Consider the following 13,918-nt stretch of genomic DNA (forward strand, 5'->3'; position numbering starts at 1 on the left):
GGATAAATTATTCAAAATTGTGATATATCTGCGTCAGTGAACGAGATCAAGTGGAGCTTTAGAAACTGTGTATTGGAAACCAAAATGATTACGGCGGAGGTAAAATGACATGTACTTACTTACATTTGTTCCGCTTCAAGGTCATCATTTGTAGGGAACACGTTCTTCACATGGTATAGATTATCCTCGGCTGCTGACCCGAAAGATCCCGATCCCGGCCGCGGCGGTCGAATTTCGATGGAGGCGATATTCTAGAGGCGCGTGTACAGTGCGATGTCAGTGCACGTTAAAGAACCCCAGGTGGTCGAAATTTCCGGAGCCCTCCACTACGGCGTCCCTCATAGCCTGAGTCGTTTTGGGACGTTAAACAACCATAAACCATCCTGTAGGTCGTCATTCACAAACGTGCGTGCAAGGGAACTGCACAGGAAACGCGTATACATTTGCCGGCACTGTTGTCAGGTCTGTACTGCTTGCCTTTGCCGTCCGTCAAGAAGTCAGGAAAATGACTTATGCGTCGCAGTCTTTATTTTTCAGAAGGTAAACATTATAGAGTACAAGTTCAATGCAATCATTTCAATGAACAAGGTAATGGCATTGTTTCTCCCATGTCATCGTGTCAAAGAGAAATGAGGCATCCGTGACACCAGGGTTACAGTGATGTGCGTCAAGTGATTAGAAAAAGTAAGAAACAACTTTTCAGAATGCACTGTTGCAGCAGTAACACAGTCAGGGACAGCGCTCATGTGCGTGCTTCCGCTGTTGGCCCAAGAATTATAAAAAAGACAAACTCAACGAACGTGGGAACCGACTCGACAGCCGAAACTATTCAACAATTAGCTCACTCGTTCCTTGAGAACGAGTGAAGCTTCAAGAGGACGCGGTATAACATCTCGTTCTATTATACAGCCCCTTTTTGTGCGTTTGAAACGCAGCAGTGTGTGTCCATGCGAAAGAAAGGAGTGTCAACGCATCGTTCGTGAATTCGTATGAACACCTGGCGTGAAGGCTTGAGGGAAAAATGAAGAGATTTAGAGCTTTCTTCAAGAAGCAACTTAAGTTACACAAAATGGGAACAACTCGGGTTCAAATAGAAAAAAAGTATTCTACACGAAACAGTAACGAATTCTGGCATTCCTCTCAGACTGACACACCTGCCGAGGCTTGCCTCAAGCACGGGACCCGAGCACGAACCATTTCTAGCGAGGCAGCGTGCACGTATTTCTCGCACGATATGATCAGGCTCCTTCGTACTTGGTCTTTGTAGCCTAACTGGCGTGCTTTACGGCAAGCCCGGCGACAGGCCTCTTCTTCAACGGAGCTAAAGGAGGCACGTAGACTGGGCAGTCCGGAGGAAGCGGAGCGCGATCAGTGTTGAAACAGCCCCGAGACTCACAGCCATAAGATGACTGCTCTATCAGGGTAACCGACGAAATGGGCCAACCGCTAACCACACTTTCAAACAGGAAGATTCGTGAATTTCAGCCAAGTTCGAACTTAATTCTTTTTAGGTGAACAATCATGTCTTAGGCGAACGATCGTGTTTCGCTATCAGAGCGACCTGACGCTGTTATAATCCACGCAGTACAACTTTAATTAACCATTTATAGCCGGAGGTCGAATTTATTTTTTTCCAAGTATCGCTGAACGTATTTTAAACCCTTACTTTTCCCACGTTTTATTCTCCCTTTTTTTCCCAAGACCAACAGTTTTCAATACCTAAACCATCTCACTGGCTTCCTGTCTCGCCCATTTATTTACCTGACCACGCTACGATTCTTTCGGTGCTGGCGGGAGGGCACTCACAATTCCCTGCGACGTTTCCTTACAATGCAGCACTCGCTACGACAGTCTAACCCTAAACCGACGCGAGCGTCGTTCCAGCTGGACACGTACCGGGCGAACCCCGAGTACGGAACTACAGTCACGTGCGCGTCCTCGCATCCGCTAGCCTGCGTGGGAGTCGTTCGCTTTTGGGCGAAGCGAACGGGATAAGGCGGTCGGAGTTTCGAAAGAATGAGCCAAGTTGTCTGAAACAAGCAAATCGTTCGTAGCAAAAACCTGAAAAAGCCAGCCGGGATGATGGTAGCTCGCTTGTAGCAGTTACTCTGGAGAGCGCATAAAACCCAAAGGCTGAAAGAAACCTGCTAGTGCAAGTTTATTGAGACAAAGTGGACGCCGTCTTAACTAGAGCAAGCGTACCGAGGAAGTCTGAACTGGCCAGGTCGGTGAGGACGCAACACGTATTATCCAACGGTGCGTGAAAAAAAAAAAATACAATAGAAAGCGCGATGCGCCGCGAGCGGTGCTGGTAAGTAGCTGGGCGCCTGGCGCTAAGAGCAACAACAGGCAGCCGCAGAGAAGCAACTGCACGTCGAATCCCCGATGAAGTAAAGCGTTCTACGCAAGTAAGTAGCCTATGCAAGTGGTAATAAGCTTGATATGCATTAAAAATACAGTGTGTACGTGAGGGTGAGTGTGTGTGTGTCTGAATGAAAAGAAGGCATAGCTTGCGCTGCATCATCGGCCCGTGGACCTGGCCCAGCCAGTCTGTTGTCACATTTACTCGCAGCTGTACAGAGAGTGGGGAGAAGGTGGCGCAGCTGGCGTGGAGGCTCGTTGCGTCGACGTGGGGATGAAGTATGAAGTGTCGAAGGAGCCATTCGACAGCTCTCGATACTGCATGGCACCGATCGAATTAACTAAGGTGCTGAAGTCAGCTGAGATTTGCAATTGCACCAGCTTCGCGGTGGGTCATTTTTGGGCTCCCATGACAGCAATGAAGGCACACCATAACGTGACCAGTTTAATTCTTTGTTTAAAGTCATTAAGTAGCTTAAATTTTTTATTTGCATTCTAAGTGCGTTAAAACCCATCAAGAACCATCGTTGATTGCTTTACATGTGACTAAAGAGAAGTGCCTCATCATAGCTTACGTTGCTTGCGAGCGCAGTTCCACAATTCGATGCTTCATAGGCAGTTTAGTTCCCACCCCCTCTGGAAAATTAGGACCAGCTGCCGAATCTGTGACCATGCAGACGCTGAGAAAGAACATTTCTGCGCAAGGAGGTATGGCCGGTAGGAGTTTTTGCAGACCGCCACCTGTCCCGTCCGCGAGACCACCTCAGCCGCTCTTCTCCTCCCCAGTTTCTGTAGGCGACAAAAATACGGAATTCGAGGCCGTACACACGCATGCTTGCTGCAGTTGGCTCCGTTACTCGGTGCAAGAGCGGGCGGGATCTTTGGCAACCGCGAAGCGGATGTCTCTTGCAATCGCCAGAAGCGCCGTCTCCCCCCCACCGCCTCGACTTCTGCTGCGCTCGGTGGCGCGCAGCACTTCAGCCAAATGGCCGATTTCACCCCGTGACCACGACGCCACTGCCGCACAGAATGCCAGTAGTCATTTTCAGCAGACGCTGAATCGTAATTGCTGTCAGAAGCCTAGTTTCAGGATCTTAATTGTATTCTGCAGGGCAACAAAATATTTCTTCTCTTCTGGTTTTAATAATAAAAATGAAATGTTATCGTATGCGCCAATATTCTGCGAGAGCGGTTTGATTACGTATTTTGATAGGCTTTTGTTGAGACAGCTATTCTTAGTTGCCAGTGGGAGAACCGGCGGCTTTGTCACGCTGTCATTATGGCAGATTTTTCTGCGCACGTCCGGCGTCGGTCATTCATGATGCAAATAAAGTCATTATTACGTGACAACTTCCGCCTCCAATTCTGAAAGCATTACTCACAAAATTTCGAGTTTCACCTAAAGTAATCTGGCGCAGGGCACAAGATATGTCGCATATGTTTCTCCGAGAATCAGCTTCGGAAATGCGTTACACTGTGCGCGCCGAGTGCATTGTAAAAGCCACCGCTAAAAACCTAAAAGCAAAACTGCAGCTAGGCATCGCAACTCGGGCGCGGCAGTCAGGCTGCAAGGACTACGAGCATCATGACTAGTTGCGTAAACAGTGACGTTGAGCAGTAGGACATGTGAATATCGGCCAGTCGACTAAAGAACGCTTGTCCACCTAAAGACGTTCGCCCGGGTATCCCAGGAGCAGATAGAATTCTAAAATAAGTGTCAGTCTTCATGGAACCCGTAACTTCACCAGTGACCATTGTGTACAGCACACAATGGGGCAGTTGGGACCGTGGTTTCCTTGGTCAGTTTAATTTCATAAATGAAGCGCCGCTGCGACAATGGAAAGCTGGCGCGGAGAAACATGCCTTTTCGACACAGAGGTCACTGGCTCTAGACAAAAACAGGGGCTCTGCTCGCTAAGTCAGGCAAGCAAAAACTGCACAGCGTTTTCATGAAGACATCTGGTCAGAGGCCGCGTCGGTGAAGTTGTTCGCGAGGCATGGTCACACGTGACTGGCCATCGGCAGTGCGTTAGGTGAGTCCACGAGTCGTGCTCACGCCCAAGCGGCCTTCCGAATAAGGCGGCTGACCAGCTGACATCAGCTGTAGTCCCAGAGGGGGGAGACGAAGCGCTCTGACCGTGGAGAGCCAAGCTTGGACAATAAGTGCAAAAGACAAACCAAAGTGGAGAAAAAAAAATATCTAACCCGAGATGGATGAAGGGTGATATGGCACATGCAGCATGGCTGCCGTTCTAAGCCTGGGCCCGAGCGCATAGACCGCGCGGGCCATCCCTGTTCTCAGTATCTTGGCTGCAGCAAGCTTGGCTAGCTTCGCGCGTGCACGCAAAGCGCTGGCGGACTAGTCTAGAAGCTCTGTGTCTTCTCGTCTATGTACAGTTTGGGGCCATGGCGATTCGTGCTCACGTGGTATCCGTGAATCGAAAGACCGTAGGCGGTTTCGGCTGTCACGTGGTGGCGCTGAAGTTGGTACGCGCTTGAGTGAAAATGAAGAAAAAGTCCCCAAACCAACACGCTCACGGAAGTGCCGTCTGTAAAAATATCAAGCAAGCTGGAAGCAACATAGCATCTGTCGATGGTAACATTTGTAGTAAATGCTATCTCGGCACAACACTTTTCCACATCGCGACTGTAATGGGACGCGGCAAGGGTTTCGGTGCGTCAAGGGTCCACCACAAACGCAAAGTAACGCGATTTTTTTGCTCATGCTTAAGCGAAGCAACGGGGAAATGCCCGGTGATTTGTGCAAACATGCACTTCGTTATGAACGCCACGAATTCATTATTCGGGTAAACCTCGCTAAGGAGCCCGAAGTGATGCGCCGTTATTCTTCAGCGATGCGATAAACAGCGAGGCTCAGAATTGCTTCTTCCTAGTTTTCCTCTCTGCATGTGTGCCTCACTGCTGGTTACTCTGAAACAAAAGCTAACGCACTAAACGTAAACAGATTTAATGCAAAATAAGTATGACAATTGTCACTTTCGAACAAATGTAAGTCGCCCTAAAGCAGTGCTTATTTGAGGCCCAGATTACGAAATGACCAGTGTGCTATGTTCAGGAAATTACTGCAAACTCTTTTCAGCCACCAGAGCTCTAGAAAAAAACAATAAAAACGAAGAAGCACGGGGCTTACTTAACAACTTTGGAGTGGTTAAAGGTATTGCACAAACAACGCGAAAAAAATGACTAAACAAAAGCGGTAACGCTTCTGCTTACTAAATGCATGAGCGCTTTAAAGCTATATACCAAAAGTGTATAATACTGAAGTTCGTCAAAAAAAACTCGGTCTCGTAGCATAAATGTAATTGCATGCTGTACATGCATAATCATATGTGGCTAAGATAATAATGCACCACTGAAAACAAACACCTGCAAGAACGCAGAAAAAAACAAAGGTAAAAATGAATACTAGAACATCCCGCGAGAACACCAGCTGTAAGTCTCAAGCTAGCGACCACGGATCAACACAACTCAGATATAAAATTACATTAGGACTAGAGGATTCAACGGTGGTAACGCATAAATGAATAAATAAATTACGTGAGAGATTCGATGACAAGCACGCAGGCAGGAAGAAATTATCTCATACAAAACAAATTATGTGTTCTGAGGCGATGAAACCATAAGTGTGCCAGCGGAGCTCAGGGAAGAAAACAAGCCATGAGGTGAATAGTCTCCAGTGCTCATGAAGTGTGTACATGCGCAGCACATGACTGATTGCGCAGTAAGGTAATTAAACGAGCTGCTCCTGCTCAGAGATTTGTGTGAACGCGTAAACGCATTGCTGACAAAGTAAATGGAAGTGCTTAATAAGGCCGAGTGCCAAGCGAAGAGGGAACTGCGTTCCTCGGTACAGCAAAAGGGTTCAACAAAGGCTACGGGCCAATCTCATGGTTGCGGGAAGACTGCCGTCACGCACCCGATAAATCACGGCGCGGAAACCTTGTATTCCATGCAACCTGGTTTTCTCCTCTGATTTATTCGCCGGCCGTGCTTCCGACCGAGGAGGCACACTTCACTCCTTGAGGCTGGCTCTCGCCTCCGAAAACGAAGGTCAACAACGGGAAATGTTTCCACCATGCACGAAGTAAAAGAAAGAGTGACTTCTTCTGAACACAAAGTGAGCTCTTAAAAAAGCAGGAAGAAGTGTCACTTGTCAGCCGCAGTCGGACAAAAAAGTCATGTTAGCTCGGAAGACTGAAGAATAAAAGGCGACGGAAGAGCTTCGTCAAAAATGAGGAAAAGCCCATCGCAAGGCTGAGCCATTCGGAGGAGCATGTGAATGCAATCTGTACAGCAAAACTGGTCACGGAAAAATACCTCAACGACTGACGGCCAATTGCACTGCAGCTGAGATGAGGACTAGCGTGATATACATATATGTAAAAAAGAATGACAAGAATAAAATTAACCTCGGAGCACAGCGAGACAGCCATGCCAATAAAACACATGCCCATGGCAGTCCTAGCGAACGCCCGAGCAAGTGAAGAATTGCTCCTGTGGACGCAACAAGGCCCAGGGTCGTTCGATGTGAGACACGCTGTGACCTTATCGAAATGCATTTGCAAAAACCTTCAGTTGTGGCGTGACGTCATGTGAAACCTGCGCAGCGACTGATCAACGTGTCGAAAAAAATTAAGAAAAACACGTTTCGCAGATGAGACGGAACGCCTGCATTTGTACACCCAGAGGATAAAGTTTGGCCTTTCAGGTTAAACGACCCAGTACATCCCTGTGTTGTCCTGGCTCTGCGAACGCACCGCTTGTTGGATCGCGCATAGAACAGGGAGAAGGCGTTGGTTTCCAGGTTTTTAACGTTCGTCAGCGACGCAAACCTCCTGGCGAGCGCCGGCATACTGTCCGGTAAGATGTGTATGTACATTAGGTGTAATGCATGCGGAGAATAAGGGAGAGGCTACGAAGCTCCCGTCAAAACGATGAGATAACTCGTCTCGCCACATACAGTCTCAGGCAGATGAAACGCTCTGCTCAGCCGCTGGTCATGTGTCTGCATGGCTTCACTTTGTGACGATGGAGATGATTTGTTATATATCTTTATATATGGATTTATAGGCGCGAGATATATATTATTTATATATTTCTGTATAACGAGTGTGCGAATGGATACTCGCAGCCTATGCAAATAAAAAATAACGAAAAAGCGTGCGATGGTCAGCAGGGTGAGAGGTCATAACGGATGTGTGCCAAGGCATCTCGTGACTCAGAGAAACCAAGCGGTTCGCTCCGCGCCTCGATCGGTGGCCGGAGACGCGGCCCTCGTCGGGTGCGCGCTGATGTCGGTCGGCCGGCTCGTGCGAGCTCTGACGACGGGGTCCAGCGGAACATCTTTGGCAACAAGTGACCGGACTACGTCGCTCCGGTGCACGGGACTGTGGGGGCCGAACAACCGCGGCGAGGAGAGAAAAAGAGGGGGGCGGCTGGCTTTTATAAAACTGTAAATGCTCAGACGCCAGCCTAAGTGCACTCCGGGCTACACTCGGCTGGAAACACGGCTCGTCGTTCGTGCAACCTCGCCCGGAATGCGCTAGCGATTGCGGAGGACAGCGTTGGCGGCAACCAACCTTGGCTGCAGCAGTCTCGAAGCTTTGGCCAACGACGGCAGCGGTGGTGCCGTGAAGTCACCTGCCTGTGGTCGGCCGACAGACGTGGAGGAGGAGCCGAGAAATGAAACACCGCGCACGTCGCCGCAGCACCGTGTTCGACCGTGGCGCAGTGCAATGGCGCGCCGAGATCTCGACGCTATGGACGCCGTTGCGACGGCTGGACAGCCTTCGAGTGGAATGGTTAGCGCGGTGAAAACAAGCATGTGAGCAGAGCTGGAGAGGAAAGCAAGGAATGTGCAGAGTTGGCTCCTCTGGACGGCAGAGGATCGAGACAAAGTGCTGGACTTGTCGGACGCGCCGAAAAACGCGGCACGTGTTCTATGCTAAAGCACACGCGTTTGGGAAGCAGCTTGTCTTCACGCTGAACGTGCTCCATGAGAGTACAAACGTCGATCGACAGCGCCCGTCCTAGCCTGCTTTCTCTGAAGCGATTTTGCTTGAACATATGCAGCGTACGTATTTGGCGCGATACGAGATAACCAGATTGAAGTTGAGAAAACCGACGATCGTCGCGTGTGCGTGTGCAGTTGAAGAAGCGACCCTACAGGGAGCCACCGCGCAGCCGCAGCACGCGGGCAGGACTGCGCGGCGAGGCGAAAGGAGGGTACGACGGTGCGCATCGTGCCCAAAAGGGTAAGCGCCTAGCGGCAACAAAGGCCTTACGCGAAGAGCCCCAACCACCTCGATCATCTGGCCTCACTACCCTGTTTGTTAGTCTCGCCTTCAGAAGTGAAGCGAATGATCAGATTACGTACGAGTCAGTGTGGAATGAAAGAAGGCAGCAAGATGTACGATGCCCAAAAGTGAACCTAGAAAGATCCGCTGCCTTATGTCTCGTGCCAAGGGGCCGGGCCGCGATGCTCGAGCCCAGTCCGATGAGTGTAAGGCAGAAGACGTGAGACAAAAATGCTGAGTAAGCAAGAGAGAGCAGCTGGTGCAAAGGCTATGACGTGTGAGAGAGAGAAAGATAGGCTTGTCTGAAAGGGTACAGGAAAGACGACGTGGAAATCTCAGAGGAAAGGTACATGTGTTCTTTTTTTTTCTTTGTATTTACCCTGTAGGTCTGCTTAACACAGTTCACATACTCAACGGCATTCAGACCACAAGTGAAACTTCAGAGAGACCAAAATGAGCTCGCACAGCACCCAGAAAAAAAACAACCTGGCAACTACCTTCTACTTAAGTACTGCTAGTGAGTCGACCAAGAACATTACCAGAGCAGAACTCAGTGCTTTGAAGCAGCATAGCTTACAGGCATTCCTACTCAAGTCTCTATTAGTAGGCCCGAGCAGTGCCGGCAGCGGACTCAACGCCAGTCATCATGTCTAGGTACTAAATTGTGCTACTCGTCAGAACAACGGTGGAAATTAGTGTGATCACGCTCCTCACTCAGTTTGCAAAGGTAACTTGCCGCCACTTTCTGGGTAATACCCACAAAAATTAGGTGCCATATTTTTTTTAGTTTTTAAGTTTCATCATCCTTATTTCACAAGCTACTGTCGTAAATTTTCAACACTAATACGTTCAGAAACGTCATGCTGCTACGTCATGCCATGAAGCAAGTGAAATGATTGATGGCAGGGGTTGGCTACCCAGAATTACATAAGGTGCAAAAGGAGGCTCTTGTCATGTCATTACGTTTTTTCCTTTTTAACAGAAACCGCCAGAAAGTTGCAAACAGCTTGGCAAGTACTTGTAGTGCAGTCGCAGTTTCGAGTTTCATGCTTCAGTTGTTGTTTTTCCAGATGTGAAGAGGGGTGGAGGTGACGTGTTTTGGTCTTCATTAGAGCAACGTCAGCATATGAATGTTGCCAGCACACGTGGCAGTAAGTCTGAACGCTGTTTTTCTTCAAGTCCATACTGGTAACATTGCATTGGCTGGTGTCAGCTACAAACAGTTATGCGAAAAGCGGGGTCTAATGCAGCTCAGTCGATGACGCTGGCTCCTCCTCCGATGAGAGAGGCATTAGCCTCTTTGCACACTTATCAGTGGGTAAGCAAACGGAACCTCGCAAAGAGGGCTATGGCAGGCATGATGCAAGAAAAAACAGGTCGTAGCAATGACACTTGCATGAAGCCATGGCAAGCAGTAAATCACAAAAAAAAAACCGCCAACCCCAGCGGTACCAGATGTCGTTTTACCATGCTTCTCACATGCGCTTCTGCATCAATGCCCGCTGTAGGCACAACCATTGTTCTGGCCAACTACAGAGCCACATATAGCTTGCAGCTTAAGGCAGGATGCAGATGTAATCAAGAGTCTCATCACGCAACCATTTCTGTCCTTTGTATTGCACACTGTGAGAGTGGCGTGAGACTGCAGCGTGCTATTATTTTTTTCCCAGCAGGCTAGATACTCCGAATTCAGCAAGTATTTTTTTTTTTTTTTCAAATAGCCGGCCTACAGACACTGGCTCAAGCCAGTTCACATGGCTGCTGCTGCTGCAACACGAGAGAGCGACGTGCTCTGCAAGGCGAAAAACATTCCCATGTACTGTTAATTCGGCGGGTGACGTTCTCGGTCGGCACACCAGCAGCTGAACACAGCGTCCCGTCGCTGACGGCAGCCACACAATCACGGTCACACTGTTCAGAGAGCACGCATTCCCATGCAAATGGAAACGAAACACGACTGCGAACCAAGCGGCGCCAGAGGCCTGGCCTCCGGCTCGTCTCGGCTGCAACAACACCACGCACTGGTTACACAAAACCGAGGAGAATAAAAGGGGGCGACACAGCCAGAATTTGCAGAAACCGAGACAGAGAAAACATTCACGGACGCAGCTCCTCTCGCTTTCGCTGCATCACCCACAAAAAAACTTCATGTGATCAAAAATAGTCGTCTCTACAAACAACCACGCAAGTCACTCGAGCGTGGGACCTGTACGAAATCGTTACTTTTTCACTTCGTCTTCCTCTCTAGAAATCCTCTGGCGTGTGTATATATATATAATATAGTTATTTCCTTTTTATATATATATTTATATATAATATGTATATATATATTATCGTTACAGCGTGTGTATAGTATATGCTGCCGTGTTTACGCTTGTCCTCGGTATGTACAGGTGATCGCTACTAGTACTATGTCTCTAGATCAACTACAGAACTTGGCGCTGCTGGGACGCACTTGTCAACAGAGTCGGTTCACGTGTGTGCAGGTCGGGCCTGCGTGTAACGCGTCCGTTGTGTGTTTGTGACTGAGCGTGTGTGTGTGTGCCTCTCTTCTTCGTGTGGGTGTGTCCGTGTCTGTGGGAGGGGGGCGGGGGGAAGTGCGCAGTGCGGCCGGAGCGTGCAGAGAAGGAAGAAGTGGCCCGTGCGCGCACTGGCACAAACAGTCACGATGCCGGGCGTTGCCGTTAGAGGGCGCCGCGGCGATGGCACTTCCAGCGCCGGTGTGATACTGATATGGATGCTCCCCGGGCGGCGGTGGTGACCCCTGGCTGGTGGGGCTGTGCGCCCGGCAGTCCTCGCTCTCTCCGCTGGGGTGCCGTGCTTCGGTAAAAGCCAACCAGGGGCGGCGGAGGTGGCGAAGTGGTGCGAAGGAAGTGTAACGAAGCCTAAAGCTAAGCCTCCCGCGCCACCTCGCCCTGCCCTTTCCCGCGTCGAGTACATGGCAAGACTAAGTGCGACACCTGGGAATAGTTCTCCAACTACGTAGCCCCCCCTAAACCGACTCCCCACCCTTCCTCCACTGAACGATATAGCAAACGCTGGTAAAAGCTTATACATTGTGTCAAGGCCTGGTTTGGGTTGGCTACTAAACCTACTTGGCTAAAACTGGCTACAGTTCATATTGTTTCTCGCGTGTGCCTTTCATAATAGTAACAGTAGAAGCTCTTCTGGTAAGCCGAAAGAATGCGTTCATTGAGCCCTGAAGCGTGATTTTTCTGTTCCGGCTACTAACAAATCATCTAACACTGCTCTCACCTCTGCCTTCTAAAATGCGCTCAGTGGCGACTATGGTACACTGTTCGTCTAACTACGTCTCTGAAGTTCCACTCGCCCATGAAAACAGGCGTGGCCATCAAGGTCGTGGAAAACTTGGCATCTGGAAGAAGAAAAAGAAAAACAGGAACAAATATATAGCGACCCAGGGTGGGACTCATGCCAGCGACGATCAGGTGCGCTTTCGTCAGTCACAAATTCTTCAGAAAAAAAGAGGCACAGCTGTCTGCAAAGCGTAACTGTCCCTGAGCATAATAAGCATGCGAATTAGACGTAACTGCTTCATACGGCGTCTCTGCACGAACAAAAAAAAAGAGCTATTTTGTATATGCAATGATATACCCAGTAACATGGGAAGCTGCCAACACAAATAAGAAATATTGAAATTAGGCACAAATAAGATTAGGCGTGGACTGCTGCACAAAGGGTGATAGGATCCTGAGTAATTATGCCGGAGCATTAGCTGCATGGAAAAAAAAAAGAATGAAGAGGCCTGGTCGGATAAAAAATAACTGTCTTAATATTTAGGCTGAAATTAGTCTGCATGCTTCTGGCAGCGTCTGGATAATGCAAGAATATATTCCTACACAGATTTGAGACAGCTGATAAGGGAAGAAATGCTTAGTACTCAGCAGTAGAGAAAAAGTTAGAATTCTTCCACATTCAGCTCCGGACAACTCAATTCGGAGCAATGCTGGGGTGATGGCTAATTATACACATATATGCACAGGCGGATAATAGCCTACTGGAAGTTTACTCGAGCCAAGCCAGCCCAGTGCAAGCCTATTCACCACTGGTACGCTGACACAAGATTATAAATAAGCACTGGGAACTACAGGCATACACGTGCAAGAAGGTACGTCACAACATGCTGACAATACTGAAAACAACACCAGTTAGCAGGTGTGTTTGGCCTTGTGTTGTCACGAGAGTGCGCAGGTTCTAAAACTATTAAACGCAAAAAAACTCAACACAAAATTTCCAACGCATTGAAAGAAATCTGCTGCCGGGAGCACACCCCCATAGTTCAGTGGAGAATGCAGTGAGCAAGCAAGCTAAGACCACAGCGTCAGGCCGTTAGGTTTTAGGGACTGCCACCCAGGTCAACGTCCATCCACAGCTTCCCTTCCCAATTCAATACAGTGCTACAATAAATGTTTTCTCCTCCTCCTCAAGAATATCCGAGTGATCTTTGGCATAGGCTGAGAATGGTAATGGTGTTTCAGGTAGCATGACGGATGATAAGTTACACCTTAAATGGAATAAGCAATCATCAATGATGCGTAAAATCAATGAGGCGTAAGCCTAATGAGCAGCCAGGTTTGAAATAAAGAGCGCTTGTGGAGTTATATTTTTGTTTGCAAGTGTGTCCGTACGATGAAGAATGCAGGGAGAAGTACCCATAGCCATTCCTTTATGCGAAGGCTACTTGTAGTTCAAGTTAATTTCCTCTTCCTCAGACAACCACTTTTTTTAGCCAAAAAGCTTTGTGTCAGAATGTGAGTGCATGTCAGAGCGGAGCAAGTAACTCTGCCAAGAGCACCGCCTCAGTGATTCTGTCGCAAAGAACTCGCAAATTTCCTGCTCCAGTTTAACGCACAACTTTTTCATTACACACTTTCTGTGATGGTCCCACAATTCAATAGGCGGCATGCTCTGTGCCCAGTGACCGGGCCTTGCTGACATTTATCCCAAACAACGTCATGGCGTAACTATTCGTCAAATGTATGCCTGCCCTGTCGAAAAATAAAAAGGAACAGAAACTTTCTGTGGTCACAAGAAATATCCTTATTAGTATTTTGGGAGCTGTCCTTGTCATGCCCACAGAAATTCTTGTTGTAGCAACAGAGAGTTTTGTTGTAAAGTCAGCGCCTTTAGCTTCCGCAGACGTCTGTAGTCGCGACACAGCCAGTTCTGCACGACGACAGAAGACAGCGAAATACCTAAAAAAATTCATGCATCTTTTT

At 48.6% G+C, this 13,918-nt stretch overlaps 1 protein-coding gene across 5 annotated transcripts in view; it reads right to left on the reverse strand.

The window, feature by feature from the left end:
- Positions 1 to 510: 510 nt before the first annotated feature.
- The window catches only part of bru3 (CUGBP Elav-like family member bruno 3), a 295,708-nt gene continuing 282,300 nt past the window's right edge, over positions 511 to 13,918 (reverse strand). For all 5 annotated transcript variants that reach the window (XM_089548732.1, XM_089548731.1, XM_089548730.1 and 2 more), the window contains one exon: positions 511 to 12,054. The gene's annotated coding sequence lies outside the window, so the exon portion shown is untranslated. The remainder of the gene's footprint in view (positions 12,055 to 13,918) is intronic.

Source organism: Amblyomma mixtum, chromosome 6 (assembly GCF_055824585.1).
Source record: "Amblyomma mixtum isolate Tamu chromosome 6, ASM5582458v1, whole genome shotgun sequence".
In the NCBI taxonomy this organism is placed as follows: Eukaryota; Metazoa; Arthropoda; class Arachnida; order Ixodida; family Ixodidae; genus Amblyomma; species Amblyomma mixtum.